This window comes from Miniopterus natalensis, chromosome 15, assembly GCF_054644295.1.
Source record: "Miniopterus natalensis isolate mMinNat1 chromosome 15, mMinNat1.hap1, whole genome shotgun sequence".
Taxonomy (NCBI): domain Eukaryota; kingdom Metazoa; phylum Chordata; class Mammalia; order Chiroptera; family Miniopteridae; genus Miniopterus; species Miniopterus natalensis.
Genome location: NC_142095.1, coordinates 13508387 through 13524046, shown reverse-complemented (window position 1 = coordinate 13524046; position 15660 = coordinate 13508387). Strand labels below are relative to the sequence as shown.

General features: G+C 44.1%; 1 protein-coding gene across 3 annotated transcripts in view; it reads left to right on the top strand.

Annotated features, from left to right (window-relative positions):
* LOC107526375 (uncharacterized) overlaps positions 1-15660 on the top strand; it is a 126417-nt gene that overhangs the window by 79060 nt on the left and 31697 nt on the right. Inside the window, exon 1 of one of the 3 annotated variants that reach the window (XR_001602157.2) lies at positions 7420-7486. The exons of the other annotated variants lie outside the window; for them this stretch is intronic. The gene's annotated coding sequence lies outside the window, so the exon portion shown is untranslated. Of the gene's footprint in view, positions 1-7419; positions 7487-15660 lie in introns of those variants that run through there. 3 annotated transcript variants of the gene reach the window in all.

Genomic DNA, 15660 nt, shown 5'->3' with positions numbered 1-15660 from the left:
GATCACTTTGCCCAAGGTTGTGATCCCTCCCAGGAGACCAGGAGCAGATAGCATCCAGTGACTTTTCCTCCAGAGCACAAGTGCCTGTCCCCCTTGCCTCAATTCAGAACAAACTCTAAAATGTCATTCAAGCACCGGCACTCCCTACGGGATCCAGAGACTTCTGTTGGGGTGCATGACAGGTCAGTTCCTCCCTCTGCCTCATCCTGCTTCCTTCCCTTTCCCAAGAGCACTCCCCCAAACCCTCTTGCGCACAAATCTGAGCCTCAGAGCTTGTTTCCCGGGGAACTCAACCAGACAAACCGTCTGGTTATCTGTGCAGTGGTTTGGCTGAAAATTGAGGGCAGAATCCCTCAGCATCCAGCCCCTATTGCTAAGCAAACCACGCAGAGCCAGAGCTGTTCCGATTCTTAAAATCCCACATTGGGCAGTGAGCAGAAGGCGTGCTCAGGACATATGGATGGAGCTCAGCCTGGAATTTCCTACGGAACGCTGGGGGTATGCAATTTTTGGACTGATATTAGTGAATATTTCTTCTTGTTATGCTCAAAGAAAACAGAGTGGTTTGGCCTACAGAGACCCTAAATTTGCACTTTTTAACCGCTGTCCTCAGTGTTGAGGTTGGGCACACAGTGTGGTCCTCATGGCGGGGAAGAAAGGCAAGTTAAACTGTAACTGAAAAAAAAAACAAAAACAAAAACCCAGAGGCAGCTGCAGGTTGGCCAGACACGCTGTGCCTGGGGCAGCTGTGCTGTCCCGTGGGGGTATGTGTGCCGGCAGCTAACTCGGAGTTGAGGGAGCGTAGAGACGGCTTTTCTGTAAACACCAGAGTCGGGGGTTGGACTGGCGAGTGAGCCGTGGGAAGAGCTAGCGGGATCTCATGGAGGGGCCGGCGGTTTCACGCAGAGCCTTGTGAAGAGCTGGTGGGTTTGAGTAACTGAGGCGTGTCCCTGGTTCTGGCTGGAGCATGAGATACAGGGGGGGGCGGGGGGGATGAGCTGAGGGCAGGGGTAGGTCAGAGCCTGCAGGGCTCAGTTAGTTAAACAGGTTGGATAATTTGACTTGTGTCCTCAGAGCAATGGAGAGGCATCCGTGGATTTCTGGAAGGGAGTAGATCTGATCATATTTGCTTACTTTGCGAGTTTAATATTTGTGAATTGAATTATGATCATTTATTATATAGATTAGTATAGTCGTGTTGACTGAAAATAAAATTGAAACCGGTGCTCCTAACGTCATCAGAAGGAGGGATTTGTCTCTTCGGCGTGTACTGGTTCTGAGAGGCCTGCCTTTGAGGGCACGAGTGGCTTTCAGAGCTCCAAGGACGGGAAACAGGCTGTGACCGCTGAAGGTGGAAGCGTGCGGGCCAGGAGCAGGGAGCAGCCGCCCTGGGCGAGGGGTGCTGCTCTGTCTGCAAGTCCTTCCTGCTCTTTTTTCCCCATGTATCTTTGTCTCTCTTTTCTTTTTCTAGCTTTGTGTCTCTGTTTCTTTAATTTCTTTCTCGCTGGGTCTCCCTCTGTGTCTCTGGGCAAAGCCAGCAACCGGAAAACATGTCTATTAAAGAGATTCCCCAGAAGGCAAGTTCCCAAACCCCTTCTTAGCCATAGCATATCCCATTTGAGTTGCCAGAAATGCCGGGAAAGACATAGTTGAGTGGCTGTGAACTCAGTCTTTACAGGAATTGAGCTTTCTGCTGTAGACTGTCTCAGGACTGAATGGAAGGCATAAATGTTTTTCTTTCTGTTATTTTGTTCATGTGTAAGCTTCCTTAATTAAAAAGTAATTATATTTTCCCCTGAGTAAATATTTGATCTAAACTCAGTCCATGTGCTGACATCAATACTACACAGGAAGGTCTCCCCAAACTGAATCTGCTGTGGATGCCCAAACCTAACCCCCTGGTGAGTCACAATTTTTCTGCAGAAAAATCATTCAGATTGCTAAATTGTGGGGGAGGAACTGAAGGCAGATATTGATCTGTGAGGAATAAATGAGAGAAAACAACCAGAACAAATAAACTTTGGGGAACCAAATCATAGAAATCATTTGTCCCCATCAAAACTCCCACTCCAGCCAGCTGTTCTTTAGTTTGAGAAAATAAAAAATAAAAAGAACATTGACTGATATACTTGTTAATATTTGAGTTTAAAAAAAATATTTTTATTGATTTTTAGAGAGAGAGGAAGGGAGAGGAAGAGAGAGAAACTTCAATTCAAGACTGAAGCATCAATTCGCTGCCTCCTGCATGCCCCCTGGAATTGAGCCCGAAAACCGGGCCTGTATCCTGACTGGGAATTGAACCAGCAATGTTTCAGTGCACAGGGCAACGCCCAACCAACTGAGCCGCACAGGCCAGGGCTGGTTTTGTTGGTTTGTTTGTTTTTTTAATTTTTATTTTAATCCTTGCCTGAGGACATGCCCCTGCTGGGGACTGAACCCACCACCCAGGTATGTGCCCTGACTGGGAATCTAACTGGGAACCTTTCTGTGCGCAGGACGGTGCTCAGCCACCTGAGCCACGCTGGCCAGGCTGGGGTTTGTTTTTATATGAAGATATAGGAGCTGCTGCTGCCTTTTTGATGTCTGTCGTGCCTCTTTTTCCCCAGCTCCATTCTATGTGAAGAGAGACTCGGCTTCATCCGGCAGCTGGGATTGCCTGGTGGGGCTGCCGAGAAGGAGGCCTCCCTTGCTTCCTCCGTCACTCTCACTCTCCTGCATCAGAAGTGTCCCTAATCCCTGTAATGATCGTCTTCATGGCATGCAAGCACGTCTGACGCTGGGAGCCGAACGGCGATTAAGGACAGAGTGAGACCTTAGCCAGAGTGTGCGGGGCCCAGAGTTACTGGAGCAGACTGCCTCTTGATTAAGCCGCAATAATTTGCAATGTGCTATTTAATAGTCATTAAATGAGGGTTACTCACATTTTTTTAAACAAAATGAATGCCTTCCAGCATCATGAGTGTGAGGGAGAGAAAAAGAGTTGGGAGAGGTTAGCAGGCTCCAGTGTCAGGTCCACTGTGACTAGTGTGACGTTACCAGGTCCCTGACTGGCCTGGACGTCCCCTCTTCAAGGAGGTCAGTCTAGATGGTCACCAGTGTCCTCCCCACAAATCTAACATTCTGGATGGATGCATTTGGGGACGTAATCTGAGAACGTTGTTTTCTCCCTTAAGTAGCTCAGTTCTCTTTCCTAAAGTAGAGATGATAGGAGAAACTATGCCCATGAAATTGGTGGTCCTTTTTCCATGAGTAGGGGGTCATTGATTTGGTTGTCACTTCCGCTGCAGTGTCTGTGTGAGTGGATGTGGGGGTGTGTTGGGGGAAGGATGGGTTTGAACGAGCGGGGAATCATCAGTTATCCCAGAGGAATATAGTGGTCAGCTAAAGGACCAACGTAGCAATCTTCCCCTCTGCACACTCTGCATTTTATATCAGCTTTTATGCAACAGCTACTGCCTTCTAGAATTCCCCTACCTCCCCATAATTATTTCCTACGACTGCCTGGAATGAGTTATTTACAAAGACTTTTTAATGTTCTTGTAGGCTTCTGAAATGCATAGTTTCACTCTGTACCCAGCAGGTCCTCACCAAAGACTTGTTGAATGGAATTGAATACTTAGAATCTTAACACTTAATGCATCCACCGTCTAAGGTGTCTGTAGGGGTGAGAAAGCCTCGAGCCAGAAAAGGAAATTGCTGAAGGACGGCACTTTGTGCTGTGTTTTGTACTGAAAGACCCGCTGACTTACTCAGTTCTTCTTCTGATGGTTCCAAGCAGTGCTACGATTACTCACCTCTGCCAAATTTGTAAGGAACACCTATTAATACTCCCCCCCCCCAGTTTTATTGAAAAATAATTGACATACATCACTGTATAAGTTTGAGGCATGCAGCATGATAGTTTGATTTGCATATATTGTAAATGATGACCGCGGGAGGTTCAGCTAATGCCCATCTTCTCATATAGAGACTCTAAGAAGGAAGAAGAAAGCAGTAATGGAAGACAAATGTTTCTCTTTGTGATGACAACTCTGAGGATGTATTCGTTTAACCACTTCCCTATGCAGCAGTGTTAGCTGTGGTCACCATGCTGTACGCGACACCTTTCGACCACCTTCCTCCAGTACCCCTGCCCCTAGCCTCCACTTCTGGTAACCACAAATCTGATCTCATTTTCTATGGGTTTTGTTTGTTTAAGGTTTCATATATAAGTGAGATCATACAGTGTTTGTTTTTCTGTCTGACTTATTTCACTTAATACGATGCCTTTAAGTTTCATCCACAAATGGTGGGATTTCCTTGTTTTGTTTATGGCTGAGTAATATTCCATCTCTGTGGGGGGGGGGGTGGTGCAGAATTATAATCATTGTCCCAGTATGTTATTACTAGTTTTACATAATCAACAGTGTGTTTATTACCAAATATCCTTTTCTCTTTCCAGTAATAGTTTCAAGTGGTGGTTGGAGAAGAGGCATAAAAAGGAAGTAGATAAAGCTTATGAGGCAGAGGTGTAGCAGGGGTTGTTAATAGATGAAAAGAGAGACTCAGAGGCAAAACAAAAAACAGAAACAAGCCACAGTGTGAGCAAAGAACCAATTTACATCCTCAGAGGCTGGCTTCCATTCGTTCTGCAGACTTTTACCTGACTTCTGACTTACAAGCTGTGTGTCAGTCATCTAAACAGTGCATCACCATTCCAAGGTGTTTTGGTCGTACCTGTCCAGGTCTCTTCCCTTGCCTCTGGTTTTCTGCCTCTGCGCTTACATGCATGTGGTGCCTGAAACCCTTCCCTTCCTAGCCCTCTGTGTCTTATCTCGCCATGGCCAGATCCACCCAGAGCTTGGATCTAAATCACTGAATTCACAGGATCCCACCATCCCCCCAGTAGGGGCCATGTCTTACTTTCCCTTTGACACAATGGATGATAATGTATTGAGTGATGTTTTTCACTATTCACACACACACACACACACACACACACACACACACACACACACACACACACACTCACACACATTTTCTCTCCCTCTTACTCCAAGTTACTCTTAAGATTAGTTTATGGGACTGGACCTGGGACGTGTCACCAGTGAGATGAAGATGTATGAGGAGTGCACAGGAGTTAGAGTTCTTTCTTTTTTTAAAGAGAAATTTTCACTTGAGAGTAAAATTTTAATTGGACGTCGAAACTTCCAGATAAGCTTTTGTTCACCGTTTGTCATGAATTTATAGGGGGAAGCAAAAAAAAAATCAATATTCTACAGTACTTCTTTCATCTCAAGGAGGTTGAAAGACTTTAGCTGCAAAGTGAAGAGATCAGAGGAGAAACAGATTTATTAAAAAAACACACACTCCCATCTTAACAGTGTCATTTGGAGGAACAGACTCCTTCTGAAGCAATTTCTGATCTCCTTTGCAAAAGCGATCGCTTTTAATAGGCGACCACGAAGATGAGAGCAAGGAGAAGAAAGTACAAAGAGGAAAATGCAGAGTACAATTTTCTGTTCTCTGCAGTTTGGAGAAAAGAGATCCCAGCTGTAAATGTAGACAATTTGCAAACATTTAAGCCAGACTTTCTGCCAACTTTAAATGACTTTGCCGATCAAGATAAACAATCACTCTCTGTTAGGGCTCCAGGCCCCTGGGAGGTAGCAAGTAGAGCTGAACTTCCCAGGGATTGATTTAAGGATACCCTTCCTAGGCACACCCCAGATTTCTCTCTATACAGTTGATGTGGTTTCACCACCTTTTCACCAGTGCAGCTTGATGAATATGGATAAGAATTTCTTGGTTTCCTGTTTGATTACTTTGGTATCTTAATGAAATGGTTTCGTTTTGTTCAATAACTGCCACCAATTTGTTGTATCAAACCCCATGACTCTTCTTGGGTTTGTCATCACTGCTGACCTAGTCTGTGACTTAGTCCACGGGCTGCTTGAGGTGGCTGGTTCCTCCATGAGGCCCCCGATAAAGGCCTTACTCCCATGTGACCCCTTGTGTCCAACTCAACCCCATCTGCTACTCGATGCCTAGTTGGAGACATCACATCACTTTCCCTGACCCTATGCCTGTGCCTGGCAACACAGTAAGACGGTGTGATCTGGCATGGGCGGGTGTTTCCATCTCTGTGGCTTACTGGCGTGCTCAGGTCTAACCTACATAGACCTTGGGAATCAGAGTTTTCCCTTCTCACACCATCCCTCCCTGGTGCTTTGCCTTTCCTCAGCAGTACGGGGACTTGCTGTCAAGCTCAGTGAGTGAACTGACATATTGGAGGCACACGATGCCATTTCCCCTTTTGCTTGGGGCCTCCCTCCCTCCTTATTGTTGGGGAGAGGAGAATAGCTTCTCAGAGAAGTCCTACAGTACCTCAACCTCCGTTCTTTCTTCTTTGTTCTGCCAGTAATTAATAAGGTAGGTGCAGAGGGGCATGGGTTGGAGGGAAAGGGAGGGTTAATATTGGTTCTACTGATGTTACCTTTCAGCAAGCCCTGCGGGAAGGTGTCTGGGCCTTCATCCTTAGAATGTGTGACACTGTGCATCTTCTCTAAATTACAGGCGAGCAGGGCTCTCCACCTAGCTTCATACTTTTACTAAGAAAGGGAGAGAGTGAAAGGGAAAGTGACAGAAAGGAGTAATGAACACTGTCCTTGTGGTGGACCAGGAAATGGTGACAGGAAGTCCATTGACATGGAATACTGGGATCCCTAATGGGAGGCACTGGCCTCCTTACTCCCAGAGCCCAGGGCAGTACCTGAACCATGCTGACTGGGTGCATAGTTAAAGAAGGTTCCAATGCCAAGGTGTTAGAAGGCACTGGTGTGATTTCCCTGTGAGAAAGGCCAAATTGGGGAAAAGGAATTCTGGAAGATGCATGCTCCCCGTTTTTCTCGCCTCTTTCCCTTGCAGAGCTCCAGTGTTTGTTTCCCCTGCCCTGCCCACATAAAACTGCGCAGTGGGGAGATGGAATGATCTTCGAAGTGATCGTGAATAGCCGTGATTGTCAGCACTAAATAGCTGTTCTCACACCTTGCATTTAGCTGGGTATGGCAACATGAGTGCAATAACACCCTCACTTCTGAAGCACGGTGGACTTAGGGACAGACACTGAAAATTAGTGGTTCATAGTTCCCTTGAGTAAGGACATAAATGGCCATCAGTACTACCTCTGAAACTGGGCAAGAGGGGCCTCTGTCCTGGGCGACACACTTTGGAGATCCTCACGTCCAGCAGTCACACACACACCCTGTATAAAGAACACGTGGTGCCTGTTACTCAGAATTGAGCCCTCAACGTTGGTAGCTAAGCATCCACCCTCATGACACCAATACTGCTCAGGCCCCAGGGGACACGCTCTCCCTCATCTCTTGTCCACTGTTCTCAGACAGAGGACGGCTGCACTTGAATGACGTGAGGATATGTGGGTTGTGCTGTCTGAAACGGGAGCTGCCTGGAGTGTGGGCAGGGCTTGAGCAGCAGAAGCACTTAGGTAAGACAAAAGACTAATTAAATTGTAAAACCTCTCTCTCAGCATGAGTGCAGTAGTTTATTACATAAAAAGCATTATTTTTCAATAGTACTGAGTAATCATTTTCTTCCTTCCCGTCATGGTTCCAGAGGTACCTGTGAATTAGTGAGCTCTTTGCAATTCTTGCACATGGCGGCTGAAGAACATTTTGTAATATTAAACAACTACTCGGCCGCAGATCACAGGTCCATCAGCAGAACACCCAGGTGTGTGCAATAAGAATGAAATTCAGTTGTCTTTGATATTTCGCTGACTTTCAGTTATATAAAAACCATTGCTTTACACACGTCTTAAAATGTTATAGTTATGAAGTATTTTTCAAGGTAGAATAGAACATGCTTCATTTAACTATTAGCACTGTTTATAACTTTAAAATATTTAACATGTGATGTGTAGGCTTTCATTTGTATTCTTGCCCCTGCAAATATTAGGGTTAGGCCTAATGTAAATTGTCCAGGTCATACTACTTGCCTCATAAAAGTTAGCTTCCTTCCTTTTTGTCTTTCACAAGGAATGGGCAACTGCATCTCAGAAACTCTGTCAACATGTTATGGAGGTGTCACTATAGGACAGATGATAGCTAAGATTCTCCCAACTTTAAGGAGCCTGGTCTTTTCCCATAGAGTTCAAGACAAATTCTGCATTAACAAAAGGAATGTTGGCCTTGCCCACGTAGCTCAGTTGGCTAGAGCATGGTCCCAACATGCTAAGGTTGCGGGTTCCATCTCAGGTCAGGGCACATACAAGAAGCAACCAATGAATGCAGAAATAAATGGGACAACAAATTGATCTCTCTCTCTCTCTCAAATCAATAAATTAAAAAAAAATTTTTTTAAAGGAATGTGATCCCTTCAATGTTCTGTTTTCATTAAGACTGTATGTTAGTTAGAATCAGTAACAAACAGGCCAGATTTAGAGCTTGTTACTATGGATTTAAATACAGTCTTTTTCCCCCAGCACAGATGCAAGTTTACTTGGTTAGGCAAAATATGTGCTTTGTCTAACCATTTAAGGATCATTTCTGTCTCTAATAATATCAGTGACAACAGTAATATTAACTGACTATAGAATAGCACTTTACAGTGTTCAACGTGGTGATATGTGTTTCACCACCTGCTAATAGGTTAGGGAAGAAAACTGCAGCTTCTGACAAATTGATAGATTTAGTTGCAAAGTTAATGGCAGTGTGACAGGGTTCTCATGTTTACTTATTATGTTCTACTAACAAACTAAACTCAGACACTAATTTCCACTTGGGTTATGCATTTCAGAACATTTAAACTTTTATTTTCTCTTCATGGAAATGAAAACATAACTGTAGTCTTCAGAGTATGTTTATGGTTTATTTCTTATTTTGGCAAATCAACAGCTAAGTCTCTGGGGAAAGCATAATTTGGAGAGTCAAGTGTTTGACCTTTAATTTTTCAGAAGTTTTAGGGGCACTGCATTTGTTGCTCATGATGGTAGATTTGGGTGTGTATCTTTCTGCGTAAAGAAAGACCATTGAGCCCGGCCAGCATGACTCAGCAGTTGAGCATCAACTAGGATCCAGGAGATCAAGGTTCAATTACCAGTCAGGGCACATGCTTGGGTTGCGGGCTCGATCCCCAGGACGGGGTGTGCAGGAGGCAGCCGGTCAGTGACTCTCTCATCATTGATGTTTCTGTCTCTCTCTCATTCTCCCTTCCTCTCTCTGAAATCAATAAAGACGTTTAAAAAAAAAAGAAAGACCTCTAGATTCCAGGATCCACTCTGAGCCTCATCTCATCTGCGTACTAGCGATCACATGTATGCCCATCTATGTAACATGGCTGCTGTGAAGAACACACTGTGAAAAATGTGAAAATGCTTTGAAAGTCACTCAGTAGGGCATATAAAAGGTATCCAAAACAAAAGTAAATGATATTATTCTAGACCAGGGTGGGCAAATTATGGCCTGAGGGTCAAATCTGGCCCTCCACTTATTTTTGTAAGTTAAGTTCTGTCAGATCACAACCACACCCCTTTCCTTGTGTATTGTTCATGGCTGCTTTCATGCTACAGTGACAGAGTCGAATAGCTGTGATGGAGACCATATGGCCTGTAAAGCCTAAAATATTTGCTGTGAGCCTATTTGCAGAAAACGTCTGCCGACCCCTGTTATAGACCATAGAATATTTGATTGGAATTCTCAAGTGTAAGGAAGATATATGCATCCAATGTAAATTTTTAGGAGGAACTGTAGTCCATCTGCAGTTGATGAGGGAAAGCTTTTCTTGAACGAAGAATGGCAGCTAATAAAGAAGTAATGATACTATTAGAAAATCTCCATCTATGCTGTTCCTAGGAAAAAATCAACCCAGCTAAAAATTGTCAGTGGGTGTTCAAATCTTGCTATAAAGTGTTGTTGGCAAAAAGTATGCTCACACTGTGTGAAAGCATGATACCACAGGTTCCCTGCTAATTGTAAAAGGAAAAACAGGGAGAGATCTTGTGGTCACTCCTTTATCTGTGTACCCCAACTTCTCATCACTAAAATCAGACGGATGGATGTGATGAGCCTCCCAACATGATGCAACGTTTTGAAAGACCATCATCTATGGAGCATTCTTGTCAGAAATGTGTAAGGTGAACTTAATCAAGATGTCGACATAATTTCCAGTTGATACAAAATACTGAGAATAAAGGAACCAGTTAAATGACACTAGAAGAAAATGAACCAGACCAATCCCAAACCAAAAACACGGAGAGGCTGTTCTGGATGACCAGAGATATAGCGACCAAAGGAAATGTGGGAACCTTGACTGGGTTGGGTGTGAGGAAGGACAACCATAAAAGATACTGTGAACGAGCTGGGAAATTTAAACATGGGCTGGAGGTTAGATATTATTAGAGATTTATTGTTACACGAGAATGTGGCCTTGTTAATGTGATAATGATGCTCTGGCGATGCAATATGTGCTGATGTCTTTTGAGTTACTTTCAAATGCAGTTCCATGGAAGGGAAATGAAGTACAGATATCTTATATACCTCAAGAACCTCTGGAGGTTGGTATAAGGGAGAACATAGGAATTTAATGAGGCTGTAGACTTTCTGAGATAAATATTGTGGAAGTTAATATTGCTGCATAAATTTTGGAACCATCAACTACTTGATTAGGCAAAAGTTGATACTAATATTTATAAAGGCCTATTAAAGGTCTCCCTAAGTGAGATATGCCTCTTTTATTAAGAAGATGGGGGGGGTGTCCATTTTATTTATTTATTTATTTATTTATTTATTTACTTATTTAAAGTTTTGTCTGCCTTGGACTATGCATATATGCATATAAATTCTTTGGTTAATCTCCCCCCATTTTTTTTTTTTTTTTTATATGAACACTCAGTTCACTCTAGGCTCTCTCGTGTTCATTAAAATTGTCTTTTAAAACTTTCCAAGGGCCCCCTAGGCAAGTCCTTTTCCACTCGTGCCTCTCTTTTCCTAGCTGAAGAACAGAGGCAAATGAACTCAATCATCTCTAAAGGTATACCAGATGCTAAATAGTTTTTTTCTAGAAATCTGGGCCTAAGGGTCCCAAGTAGTTAAAGCAACCACTCTTAAGAGGGGCTCAGAATGACTGTAATGTTTAGGGAATGGCAAAGCTCTGAGTTTTATTATGTATATTTATAATTGTGGGTAAGGGTTGGAATGCCAAGGCCATTTGGCCTTGGCCCAAGGAGATTGTGTTCTGTTAGGTGGGGCGTGTGGAAATGCATCTCCCATCATAGCTACAGATCAGAGGCCTCCTAAGCTATGTCAATTAACGAAGCTGCTCCAGATCGTACTGTCAATCTGTGAAAGCTTTGATTCTAAAGAAAGTTTTGCCTTTTTTTTTTTTTAACTTAAATTTTACACAATATTAGCTTCTTAACAAGCAAACTCTGCCTTCCTTCCCCCGAAATCACTCTTGTAGGACTGCCTGCTGATTTATTTTGCTGACAAGAGCAGTGATTTTATTTCCTTTCACTATGAGTGGGATGGCTTCAATGCAGTTACGCTCCAGCCTCTTGGTGGGAGAGCCTGCTGAATTTGTAAAGATGCCAGTATTTACCCTTTTAATATTCTCCGAGAGTGGCAGTTGCATTCCTTGCTTGAAATAAAGGCATTAAATTCAGGACCAAGAGAACTTTCTGTGGGATGTCAGGCAGTGTATGCTGCTGCATCAGGCAGTATTTGCTGTTTTCAGCCTCAATTTCTTCTTGACCACTTGAATCACATGCTCACCTTTTGCCAAATATTGACTGTTCCTAACAGATGGGGCATGTTGCTTTTGGTGCTGACTGCTGAAAAGTCCTTGAACTGGTCATGTCAGAAACAAAGAGAACAAAGGGGTTTGCACGATGAAAATAAATGGCAAGATCTTGAGTCAAGTCCCTGAAGACTAGAGAAGAGATGAGCTGAAGTCCAGCAGCTCCAGCCAGGAGATGACAAATATCTATGTGCAACTAAGCTGTTGAGTTGGGAATTTGTGGCTCATTAAAAAAAAAAAAAAATAGCAAGGACTGAGGGCAAACTTGATTCAGAGAAATCTCATAGACAGATATTTCCCTGGAGACTGTTTCCAGGGAAGATCAAGGTGATGGGCCTATTGCAGGTTGCCGAGTCCACATTTTCTGAACTCTGTTCAGTCATCGTCTTCCATTGTTTGCACCTCCCCTCCCACCAAGGCTGCCTCAGTTTTTAAAAATAAAATGAATGCTACATCTTCCACTTTTGGTGTTTGCACCCTTGCAGGCACTTAGATGGAGGGAGACAGTGTCTGTTTGGGTTTTATTCTGCTCTACCGCTTAGAAGTATGGACCTTGGTAAATTTCAGTTTCCTCTTTTGCAAAATAGGGTGATTTTAACCTCAGTGTGAGAATTAAATAGGATTAGGAGGCATCACACACTGAAAAGTGCATCGGCTTTTGAGCTAAAGCAGACATGGTTTGCATTCTGGTTTTGTCCTTTGGCTGTGTGATTCAGGGCAATTTGTTTTGCCTCTGTGGGCCTCAGTTCCCCATGTGTATCATTGAAACTATGCCTGTGTTGTAGGCCGGTTGTAAATGAGAGATGGAAAATAATTGACACAGTGCGTGGCCCCAGAAACATGTTCAGTGCGCAGTTGCTGCTATTGCCCACCATGAGGCCTGCCTCTCAAACAGCTTCAGAATTCAGTATAAACTGGGCAGGCCTTGAGCTTGTCTAGACAAGGGTGGATGGTTAGTACCTCCTCATATCCTGGTCTCGTAGTGGAATTTTATAGCCTTACACCCAAAGGCTGCATGGCAGCAGGCCCAACAATGTGGAGCCATGAGGCTGGCCTTTCCTGCAGAACCCATCAAGCAGTGGGCACTTCTGTTGCAGGGACTTCTTGCTGGAGTTTGGTGTTTTGTGGTTGCCAATTCTCAGGGCAAGGTCTTGATTCAATGATGCCCCAGCTCAAGACCTCCAAAGCCATTGTCAACTGATTGTCAGCCTCAGGTATTGTTTTAGTTCATCTTTAGTATGTGAAGAGGTACTTATAATATGGGCTTTGAGATCCTGGAGTTGTCACATCATGGAAGCAAGGGACATGGATGCACCAGCTGGGCCCTGCATTGTGCCTGGTTTTCCAATAGAGCAGCATCTACCCAAATGGATGCTGAGAGGAGGACATTGATTGATGTTGCATAAAATAAGGGTTCAGTAGACAAAAATTTGGGAAATGAAAGGAATGTATCTGGGAGTAGAAAGATAGACATGAGCATTAGGTCCTATTGACTGCCCTTTCTAGTGTGATAATAACATTAGAACATTTTATCAGACTCCTGCCAGATGCTACCCATTATGCTTGGCATTTTACACATATTATCTTTAATTCTCTCCAAACCCTGCAGAATCCTTGGCTGTACTTCAGGGCTACAGGTGAAAAAGCTGAAGCTTAGGAGTGTACATGACTGCATCATGGCCACAAAACTAGGGGAAGATCTGGGCTTCATTTAAACCAGCCATTCTAATGCCAAGTCCAGGCTTGCACCCTTCAGGTGCTGTGTGTGACATTCTCAGGGCAAAAAATAGGCACAGCCTACAGTGATACTTTGAAAACCATAATTCTACTGGGTTGATCTGGGGAATGGGGAGCTGGTGGTTCTCTCCGGGGAAGAAATAACTCTCTGTATGACCCGCTTACTTGAGAATCACCACAAGAGAAAAGACGACAGAGGTGATGTTTACTATTCAATAAGTGGGAAGGCATGGGTTCCACTCCATCTGAAGATCCAGGGCTTATACCTGAAGCAGGGTCCTGGAGGCCACCTGATGTAGCAGCTGTTAAGATTTTAACTGTTGAATCATGAAACAGCCCAGAAAGTTCCAAAATATTGACTTAAGGCTGTCAGGGTGAGGGACACCTGGAGGGATTCAGAAGTTTTGTTTTTTAAATATTTTGGTGTCTAGTACATCAAGGCGGTCACCTACCAGCTGAACCTCAGCCCTGGCAGAGGGTCGGAGCAGGTTGGGGACACTGTGATGCTTCCCAGCTTGCCAGGTGATGAACCGCACCCTGGCCCTGGTGCTACACAGCCTTGCTTGTCTGTTTTTGGTGGAAGGGGCAGGAAGACGAGTGGCCCTGCGTGGAGAATGTTTTGTCTGCCTCAGCCCTGTTCTTGTTTTCCAGTCTCTGTGGCCACAGCCCTTTGTTTCTCAGCATCGTTTACTTTCCAATATTTACGTGAAGTTATCTGTCATGTCCTACCTTGCAGCACGCTCTTAGAAAGGATAGCAAGTTTAGCTCCTTCAGCTTCTCCTAAATTTTAAATACGAGAGGAATTCTGTGTGTTCTTTTTTCTTCTACAGGGGTTGAGACTGAAGCCAAAAAACTCCTCGGCTCCTCTAATTATCTCCCCTTCAGTGGTTGTTCTTCCAGATTCTCACTTTCACGAAAGGTTCTGCAGAACTCATTGATTTTTACTTAGATTCAACAATGCCCCAGTGTCCTGGTTGATATTAACTTAAACGTGGGGTTGATTTAAAATGCAGGAGCTGCCCGGCTTGTTTGATTTGCTTCCCAGGTCCCGCTTTTGTCCCAGTTTCTTGTGTATCTGAAGAAGGGATTTAGGGACTGGATGATCCATTATGCTGCCCTTTCTCCACAGTTCTGGTGTGTTCGGGTACGAGGGCATCCAGTGGAGACTTGGGGACTTTTCTAGGTGTATGGCGGGGTGTTGGTGTTATGCGGGTGGGGAAGGAGATGCACTCTTTTATTTTCTATATAGTTTTCACTGATTCAGTTCGATAATATTTATAAGCAGAAAGGTTTAAAACACTATTTCCCCCTCCCCAGGCATCTAGACCTTTCTCTTTTGGCAAGAAGGCCCCCCCCACCCACCCCACCCCCAAGAATTCTAATGCCCACCTGGCACCATAGGTAGTTATTACAACATAAGGCAAGAACATACACTTGATGTCTACTTTGCTGAAACTTTTTGAGTAAATCAGTGGCCATACCAGGTCTTGGGCACTAACCTGAAAGACAACGAACGGCACAGACATGAATTTTGTCTTAGAGTCACTTTCTTATTGGCGTTTCCTTTGACCCTCACCTTCTAGATTCTGTAGCCTCTCATCCCCTTTTCCAGTCCGGTAGGAAGCTCATTACTTAGCAGTTTCCTCTGAATCATTGTGTTTCTGGAATGTGACCCTGGATTGATCCTCACTGATCCTGTCAGCAGGGACCTTGGGACCAGCCTGTCTCCCATTATAATCCATTTTCATCTGAGCTAAATTTTTTAAGGAAACTGGACTGAGGTAGCTGGGCCCACAAAGAGTGGTATCAGACAGGCAGGTGTCCGGTGTCCATTCAGTTTTCCATAGATGCCTGGATATTCTATTGGTACTCAGGCCAGAGTCGACTAGACCCAGAGGCACTCTAGCCACTTCATTTTCAGAACTGTACCTGAGAAACTGGCTAGTCCAGCATGTCTGACTCAGAAGAATTGGGGCACAGTATCTTGTACTTAAAAGGAACTCATGCTTATTTGCCGATACTGTTTGATAGTGGTTTTATGCCATGGATGTACAAGTAGGGAGATCTTACCAAATGCCATTTCTGAACCAAATGAAGCTCTTTGCTATTTAGAAAATATATGGGCATGAA